Source organism: Schistocerca americana, chromosome 1, assembly GCF_021461395.2.
Source record: "Schistocerca americana isolate TAMUIC-IGC-003095 chromosome 1, iqSchAmer2.1, whole genome shotgun sequence".
NCBI classification, from domain to species: domain Eukaryota; kingdom Metazoa; phylum Arthropoda; class Insecta; order Orthoptera; family Acrididae; genus Schistocerca; species Schistocerca americana.
Window position 1 is genome coordinate 602,738,744 of NC_060119.1, and position 10,311 is coordinate 602,749,054.

At 38.8% G+C, this 10,311-nt stretch overlaps 1 non-coding gene across 1 annotated transcript; it reads left to right on the top strand.

Annotated features, from left to right (window-relative positions):
- The first annotated feature begins 6,058 nt into the window (after positions 1-6,058).
- Trnag-ccc lies at positions 6,059-6,129 on the top strand. The gene has a single exon. It is a non-coding gene; the product is annotated as a tRNA-Gly (tRNA).
- Positions 6,130-10,311: the final 4,182 nt, after the last annotated feature.

The window sequence follows — 10,311 nt, forward strand, 5'->3', positions numbered from 1 at the left end:
AGCTTTGTTCCTGCAGTCAATGTCCTAAAGTTAACTATACTTTTTTAGTTTTTATAGATGCACATTAAACGCTACTTTGGTTACACCGACATCTGAATGTATTTATTCATTTCATTTCTTTAATTTTTTTTGTTCCAATTCAAAGGATGTATCAGACGAAGAAATTCGCAAACTGCTCGACGAAGGTGATGATAAAATCTATCCACACTTTTCAGACTTGGAGGAAAGTGTTGTAGATTTGAGTCATGAAAACACTGAATAGCACTATGACAGTGAATCTGAACCTGAACGTGAGGAGGCTGATGATCCCGAAGAGACAGCAGATGTACGATGGTTCTTCATTGGAAACAGTCTCACGTTGGTGTAAAAGCGAGTGTGCTAAAACATCAAAACTAACAGAAAAAACGTTGTACAAATTCCACCAGATCCGAAGAGAAAGGCGATGCGTGTAACTGATGAAGTTAATGCTTTTTTGAAAGTAACTGACCTTGACTTTATTGATGAAATCGTAAATTATACAAATACCTACATAAATAAACAGCGAGCCACACATCAATTCTCGTGCAGAAGAGATAATATAGTGACGAAATAATGGCTGTGTCCGAAATTTTCTTTTTTTTTTTTTTTTTTTTAAGAAGAAGAAGAAGATGAAAAGAATGTCAACATACTAATGTACTGGAACTTTGGGCAGCAGAGGAATAGAAATGCTACTGCTTCAGACTGCAATGAGTTACAATAGGTTAGCTAATAACTTTATCTTTTGTGTAACATAAAATGAAATATAGGAATCATACTAGTACTAAAGACAATGAAGACAGTACACATTTCTTCAGTCCTTAGGTCACAGCATTTTTTCTCTCTCATTTTGTTACAGGTTCACATAGCGTGCTCTCCTTTCTGCGAAGGAATGTGTTAGGTCATTGAAGTTCCTCGCACTAGCAGTCTTATTTTCAGTGGCTAAGATTACGAGGCTAGACAGAAGTTGCTGACTCACACCTGAACGCAGATCACCGTAATTATTTTTATTTTGCTAAAGCTTGACTTACAGCTTGGAGATGTCGGTATTGTGTAGTATAGCCCTAAGGCTATACTAACATTAGGAAGCGCTTCTTGCCAGTCATGCTTGCACAGGTGGTGTAACTTGTCGAATGCAGCTGATTTTTCATTAATTTCGGCAGCTAGCTTTTCGAATACGGCGAGTTCTTGCCGAAAATCAACTGCATTTAGGTCTTTCGAATATTTTCGTGCTGTGTCAGCTCCACTTTTCTGCAGATCTTCAGAGTCGTATTTAAAAATTAGTGGCCACTGAGGAAATTTTTGTGTAGACTCTTTGCGCTCTCTACCCTTGTTTCAATCTGTGCTAAAATTTTGGCAAATAGCGTTTTTATATCTTTGGAAAATAGATCAATTTGGTATAGTGTTCTTGATATGGCCTCACAAATTTCGTTGCGTCGCGTTTACATTCTGGAAGCTCCTTTGCTGTTAAGGACTGCCTCGATTTCCAACATTTTAACGCTGGTGCTGTTTCTTTGATTCAATGCTCTATTTGTTTTTGTCTCATTTCTTCCAAGATCTTAACGAGATCTTGCATTAACACCACAGAACATTAATTGATTTTGTCCTCTTTCTGTATTTTGATGTTTAATCCATTAAGCTCTCGAAGAATACTAGCCCAAATTGTTAAGCTGGGGATAAATTTAAAATCCATCACCGTATGTAGTAGATGGGCAGCTTATACGCAAGGGAGGGTTCTTCAGTTCCTTCAAGGGCTTTGACAATTTTCAGTAAATCATTTAATAGCCGGACATCTTGTTTCACTACTTCCTTTACAGTTTGTTTTTGTACGCTTTGCATAATTTTCCATCGTGTAGTGGATCCAATGAAGAAACAATACCAACTCTGCCAGCTCGTTCATTTCCATAAGACTGAATTGGACTCCTTTATACAGGGTGATACAAAAAGGTACGGCCAAACTTTCAGGAAACATTCCTCACACACAAAGAAAGAAAATATGTTACGTGGACATGTGTCCGGAAACGCTTACTTTCCATGTTAGAGCTCATTTTATTACTTCTCTTCAAATCACATTAATCATGGAATGGAAACAAACAGAAACAGAACGTACCAGCGTGACTTCAAAAACTTTGTTACAGGAAATGTTCAAAATGTCCTCCGTTAGCGAGCATACATGCATCAACCTTCCGTCGCATGGAATCTCTGATGCGCTGATGTATCCCTGGAGAATGGCGTATTGTATCACAGCCGTCCACAATACGAGCACGAAGAGTATCTACATTTGGTACCGGGGTTGCGTAGATAAGTGCTTTTAAATGCCCCCATAAATGAAAGTCAAGAGGGTTGAGGTCAGGAGAGCGTAGAGGCCATGGAATTGGTCCGCCTCTACCAATCCATCGGTCACGTATCTGTTGTTGAGAAGCGTACGAACACTTCGACTGAAATATGCAGGAGCTCCATCGTGCATGAACCACATGTTGTGTCGTACTTGTAAAGGAACATGTTCAACATTACCTTCCTTCAATTGGGCCAACTGGCGGTGAATCGAGGAAGTACAGTACATACTGACGAAACTAAAATGAGCTCTAACATGGAAATTAAGCGTTTCCGAACACATGTCCACATAACATCTTTTCTTTATTTGTGTGTGAGGAATGTTTCCTGAAAGTTTGGCCGTACCTTTTTGTAACACCCTGAATACGCTGGCCGTGTTAGATCCGTTATTATAAGATTGTCCATGCCATTTTTGCACATTCGATACATTAGCTTCTCGTTTTCCCATACATTCTCCAGTATTTCCGTCAACTTCCACAAAGTCAATAAAGATCTTCTTCATCTCACCTTCAGTTTCTGTTATTTTTTTATAAGATCTCCCTTAGCTCATTTCTTCTGTGTGAGATACATTTGAAGTGCAGTCTTCATATCACTGATAATGGTGTTTCGAAACTTGTCTGCATTGTATCCATGATTCTATTCTGTATTGTCTTAGACAAACATGATAAGTATCTCTTTTTTTAGTGGTCTAACTGGTGCTTGAGACTAGGCTTATATTTGGAGAGCAGAGTTACCTAACTAAGAAAATTTCTAAGACTAGACCGAGGAAAAATTTCAATAAGATCGCTCAGTTTTTCTTTAGAACTTCTGGAGCGAAGAGAAGTTTGTGCCAAGATAAATGACAGCGTCCATTACTACATGTAGAATGTGTCTTCATTTTTCTTTCTCAGTGGGGATTAATCACTCAGTGTCGCAATCGATGTCCTGAGATGGTTTCATTTTGCTGGAGACGGTTTTTCTATGTGATGAAACATTGTTTACGTAGGGAAAGCTTCTGATACAAGATTTCTTGCCTTGATAGGGTGTATGTACCCATGATTACTACTTTCGTCACGACTGAGCGGCTATCTTCAGATCCAAAAGGGTACAAAAATTACAAAATCAGTAAACTAGACCTCGGGCTATAGCACGTTTATTCCGATATCCATTACGGTGGTAGGCGAAAATGTTATTACTTGCATTCCATGTTGGAAATTTCTATATGATGTCCACTGTGAGACGAAAAGTGTTGTACATAATATTGCAAGTCTTAAATATAGGCATGCTTATAGCATGGACGATTCTCATAGTGTTTAATTGCGTCGCTTATTTAGCCTGTAACTAGGGTCTAATGTTGACTTCTTTCTTCGGTCTTAAAAATTGACAAAATACTTTCACATAGTATAATTTCCTATATATATATGACTGACGCTGTACTGTTTTCCATTTTAAATGATTCACCTTGTACGCACAGCCCTTTAAAAACCTAGAAAACATCTATTATTATTCATGAGACTGCCGCCATCTGGTGGTACCTCTGCAGTGGTTGGAATCGTAAAATAACAATTGTACATGTATTCTTTTTTTTTTTTTTACTCATTCACAAAGTACAGGCTATGAAATCAGGCTGTGCGATAAACTGCACGTTGTCTTCCTACCATGGTAACGGACTGTGAATTTGAAATAAAGCAAAAGTACCTTAATGTGAGTTGTTATAGTAAATATACAAATTCCAATATAAGCTTAGTAAAAAAAAGCGTCTTTATGGCATGACAGAGTCAGACAAGAATGGCACATAAAGAGCTCCCACATTTGTCTGGGCTGGCAGCTGGCCGTGTACAGCAGGCTAACAGAGTAGTACAGAGAGGTACCACCAGATGGCGGCAGTCTCATGAATAATAATAGATGTTTTCTAGGTTTTTAAGGGGGTATGCGCACAAGGTGAATCTTTTAAAATGGAAAACAGTCAGCGTCAGTCATATATAAAGGGAAATATAATATGTGAATGTATTTTGTCAATTTTTAAGACCGAAGAAAGAAGACAACATTAAACCCTAGTTACAGGCTAAATAAGCGACGCAATGTAACACTATGAGAATCGTCCATGCTATAAGATTGTGACATAAAGCCTATATTTAAGACTTGTAATATCATGTACAACACTTTTCGTCTCACAGTGGACATCATATAGAAATTTCCAACATGGCATGCAAGTAATAACATTTTCGCCTACCACCGTAATGGATATCGGAAGGAACATGCTATAGCCCGAGGCCTAGTTTACTGATTTTGTAATTTTTGTACCCTATTGGATCTGAAGACAGCAGCTCAGTCGTGACGAAAGTAGTAATCATGGGTACAGTGAACCTAAATTCTGTGATATTTGGATGTTTATCATTTAGTTATTCAGCTTGTCTGGTGAAAAATTACTTTTGTTGACCTAAAATTTTGTCTTGGAGTGGCCATGTATCAGGATCCATTAGAGCTATAACTTCGTCTTTATTACTCGACTGCAATAAGTCACTAGATGCTATGGCAACATCACCTTCCCGCTAATACCGACGATAAAGGCTGTTTACCATCGTCTAAGCCGTGAAGCATCGACTGACAGTCGAATTACCTTGAATGTACAAATTACAAGAATTATTCGAAATGCCTGAAATCGTAGTATTTGAAGTATCAGAGGAGCTGAATGATGCAGCTGCTTCGTTAAGCCGTGTTCTCATCTTTACAACCGACGTTTCTACTCTTCAATTTTATCAGTAGCTGTTTTTCTGTCTTGTGCCCCAGAAAGCTTTCTGCCTCGTGCACTCGTTATTTGCTGTTTACTGCCTAAAACTAAAAATAAATATATTTTAACACTGATGAACTGCCTTTACAGGCAAAATCGTAATCATGTGTGAGTATGTGTAATACTTGTCTTTTATATTAGTATCACACACGCACTTCTTATTTTGTTCTATTCAGTTTTGTACTGTTCTGGCGAAAAATGTGTCAAAATCTGACTTTCTTCAATACATTTAATCTCATTTTGGGGCTATTTGAGGAGTGTTCACAGAGAAGATTTTAACATTATATAACACGTAATCATTCTTACCTTTTTTTCCTGTTAATCATTTGTTTTCGATAGAGTAGTTTAAATCTAAGAATGTGCTAATAATTATAATAACGCTTATTTTCTCACCCAATCAAGCACATAAACACATCGTGATCGTCAGTTGACATTCATCTATTCGTGTTTATTCGATTCAGCTCGTGTAGCCTCATCTCCTTTCGTCTGACGAAATGATTCTTTTTTCTAGATTCAACAGCGATTACCCCGCCAAAGACATCACATACACTATTTACAGATTCAAAAATCAACTTAGGATGCAGTCATAAAACAACTTATGATGTATTCAAGAACCAAATGAGAACTTTTCCAATATAAAATGAATAACTAATAGAACAGCATGCGCTGGATATTAGCCCTCGATGAACAAGTTTTATTTCTTCGAACATATGTATTTGGCGCCTCCTGAAATTTCCACCAAGGGCAGTTACCCCTGTTTACACCCACTCCACCCTGTCTCCACACCCATCCCCCAGCCCCACCTCCGTAGTTCCAAGGCTGCTACACAGTAAGTTAGCCGCAATTGTTATTTCAGACTCCACAATTTATTTATTAATATTTGAGCTTTTAGATGGTAGTTTTAGTATGTACCATGACGTAATATACTGTTTACTGTGGGCACTGCTGGTGTAGTGGTAGCATGCAAGATTCCCATTCTTGCGAGCCGGGTTCGATTCCCGGGCAGTGCAATCATTTTTACCATAACCACTGGAATATCAATTTTCCGCATTGAATAAATCTTTCACTATATCTCTAAAATCAGTCACAATGGGTTAATGACTGTCATTTGGTTCAATACTGTAAATAAAGACCATTTTGTTCTTACTTCGCAATTCGATATAAAGACGACACTGCTCAGAAATTATAGATAATATCTTGATGTCCTAATAGAGTAAGTCCGCAAGGCTAAATTGTCACGTTTCATTACGTTGGCTTAATATTGAAATCACTTTTCAAACTTCTTTTGTCAAGGTGGACGCTTGTTTGGAGAAATGCTGACAGATTTTATGTATACTGCCCACGTAAATTCTGTGTACTGCCTCCATTTATTACCACAATGCGCAAATTATAAATTTGTGCGTGAGTGGTTTAGAACGCGTATTATTGTTTCTTTTTCATTCTTCACGAAAAATGTTGGAATTTCAGCATTTACTAGCAACTTATGAAGGTTGCTGCCAACGCTTTAAAACGGGTAAGTGTAGTTCTGAAACGGCATTGTGGAAAACAGAAAACTAGAACTTTCTGCCAACTGTATTCACATAATACCGAGCTTCGAACCGGATATTATCATTTGCACTTCTTATATCTTCTACGCATACAAAATGTAAAAATAAAACAGTAGTTAAATTTCTTACAAATTTTGTAAGCGGTGTTTATTAATTATATTTCCACAAAACTAATACTAGTAAAATAAAGTCTTATGGAAATTTTTCAGGTATTAATTTTCATCAGGATCACTGGATTCCTAGCTGTAAGTGTTTAAAATGCAGCGAAGAACCAACGTAGAAAGAAAATTGTGACCACCTTTTCTTCTGTGTGATTAATGTACTGGTTGTGATTTACGAAATCTCCTGTTCTTTGGGCAAGGCCTTGATATGGAAAGTTCATTTCGGTTCTAGTGTGGAATGCTGTGTAATTTTGTTTAGTGAGTGTTATGTTTGTCTTAGCCCTCAATGAGAATCAGTATTCTGAGTTACCCAACATCTCTATGTTTCTCCTAAACCTAACCCCACCAAACTGCAAATCGTCTACAATTTGATGTAATAATTGTGAAATATAAACTTAATTAATCATTTTGGAAGTACTTCTTTCTAACGCTTCATGTGTTAAAAATACCATGAAATATTTTGAATTGTTTGTTTCCTTAGAAATTACAACAGTATTATTTAAAATCAGTATACTTATCCTAAATATGAATACTCATATTCTTCAGTTAATTCCTGAAAAGGCCATCTGGAATCTTTCGGTTTTGATCCGTAATTCCCTTCTGGTTTTGACTAAGTGATTTTAATTTTCCCCTGTTGTGTGTTTTAGAGGATCTTATCATAGCTTTATGAAGAGGTTCTCGGTCAAACTCAAGTTGGTCTACTTATATCAGATCCTTGTTATTAACTAAATGTATTTCTTCCCACATTTGTGAATTGTTGTATTAAATAGCGGAAAAATGTCGTGTAACCTGTAAATTTTATTAATACCGGTTGTCTCACTTTTTACGGGATTTAAGACGCATATGTGCAAATTTTGCTCGCATGTTTAACAGAATAGCTTGAAGTGTATTTGAGACTGTGTATGATTCGTTGATAGCATATCACGCTCTTGGAAAACTACTTTGGAAGAAAGCAAAGTCGTTCAGTTATCTATCTCAGAATTTCAGTTGTTCATTATTGACAATGTTGTTTGACTACGCCAAGGACGAACAAATGTAAAAATTCTTTCTTCTTTCTGGGTATGTTGAGCTGAGCATCTTCCCACCCATCTCCATGCTACCTGCCATATCAATCTGAATAATACTTGTATATTGCATTCAGCCTAATCTACTACACTGAAGGCGGGGAATAGCAGTGGGTTCGACTGTTTTTACAACAGAAGACAGTTTCTGAGTTCAAGGGGTGAGAACCAACACAAGATAGCAATCACTAGCAGCGTATTAAAATGCAGACGTTTGAGAGCAGTACACCAAATGAGTAAAAAGACAAGTTGGAGCTTACTCAACACTGGCAGAATGACATGGAGTTAGTGTCCAAACGTCCTAGCTGAATACTATTTTGAATACTTAAATACGGAATGTGCACTGCTTCTCCCTCTCTGCAGTCCACGCGCTAATTCTATCGGCAAATCTGAAGTGCAGATTTCAGCTTCCTGGTGTCACCAGGCAACCACGTTCGAAACTTTCCTCTTAGTCTACTCTCTAGGTAGGGTGCTCCTGGCCTTATAGCAACCATCTCCTTAATGAGATTTTCACTCTGTAGTGGAGTGTGCGCTAATATGAAACTTCCTGGCAGATTAAAACTGTGTGCCGGACCGAGACTCGAACTCGGGCCCTTTGCCTTTCGCGGGCAAGTGCTCAACCATCTGAGCTACCCAAGCACGACTCACGCCCCGTCCTCACAGCTTTACTTTTGCCAGTACCTCATCTCCTACCTTCCAAACTTTACAGAAGCTCTCGCAGGTGTGTGTGTGTGTGTGTGTGTGTGTGTGTGTGTGTGTGTGTGTGTGTATGTGTATGTGTATGTGTGTGTGTGTTTGGTCGCAACAGGTCTGAGAATTAACCTATCATTATTGTTTGATTGCATAGTGATCATAACTTGGGGTATGTCCTTTTTATATACATTCTTCCAACTTAAGGTTTGGGAAGACAAGAAACGTCTATATTTATGATCATTGCAGGGCCGACATTGGTTTACAATGTTCCGCACCCAATCGTGATCTTGTACCCTGTACCTCGGGCGCGTATTTGAGTTGAGAGAGTTGCCTATTCTGAGGCGCGCCACTCGCTATCTCTGTCGGAGCCTGTATTGCTCGATCCCCTGGAACTTGGCCTAGCCCTCCCACTCCTACTTAACGATAGATCCAGTCCTGGGTAGTACCAGTTCACACTTAAACTATTGCAGTGTTTAGAGCTTGTTATCTGTATGTGCCATTGTTTTGGAGCCATGTATGTGTGTAAGACGGTTGCAATCGGCTTATGAAGCAGATCGACCATAAGTGATTGTGTAAACGTGTTTTGTAAACCAATGCAAAGAAAACTACTGGAACTGAAAACGGAATCCCTTCAAAAAAGTGGGCAATATTATTCGACCACTAACTCCTGTAATACTTCACATGATTCTCGACCACTAGCTCCTATCTGACTTTACATGATTCTATAATCTAAAAGCATTTAATGCAGATCATCTGAAAGGCTCAAGTCTGGATATTTCAGGCACCTTCAGTGAGATACAACGGACGTGCGTGTCTCCATCAGCGAACTTCCCGAGCTCAGACGATCTGTCACCAATAGGTTCTGTGACCGATTTTGTTAATGTAATGGCGGTGGAACTCTATGTGGCATGGACTCGTTGGTAGTCCCCTGCTGAAATGTTAAGCCATGCTGCCTCTATGGCCAAGCATAACTGCTAAAGTGCTGCCCGCACATAATTTTTTGCGAGAAATATGTCCTGTAAATGTTCAAGAGATTTATGTGGGCGATCTGCGAGGGCAAACGATTAGTTCAAATCGTCTAGAATGTTACTCAAAGCGATTGCGAACAATTAGTGCATTGTCACTCATAAATATTCCATAATTTTTTGGGAACATGAATCTCATGAATGGCTGTAAATGGTCTCCAAGTAGCAAACCTAACCAATTCCAGTCAATGACCAGTTTAGTTGGACAAGAGGACCCAGTCCATTCAATGTGAACACAGCCAACACCATTATATAGCTGTCACCCCGTCACCAGTGTAAGCATCATCAGTTTGTACACAGCCTTGTTGGAGAGTTTGGTCCATGGCTTCGTTGGGTCTGCACCACACTCGAAACCTACCATCGGCTCTTATCAATTGAAGTCGAGACTCAACTGACCAGCCACAGTTTTCCAGAAGTCTAGGGTCCAACCAATATAGCTAAAAGCCTCGGGACAGGAGATGCATGTGATGTCACGTTGTTAGCTAATGCATTTGCATCGATCGTCTACTGCCATAGCCATTAGCGCCAGTTTTCGCCCCGATGTCCTAACAGATAATTTCCTCGTACATCCTGCATGGATTTCTGCACAAATTTCACACAATGTTTCTTGTCTGTTATCACTTACAACTCTGTGTTAACGCCGCTCCATTTGGTCGTTACGGTAAGTGTAAGCGTCGGCCATTGTTTCGTCCATGATGAGAGGTA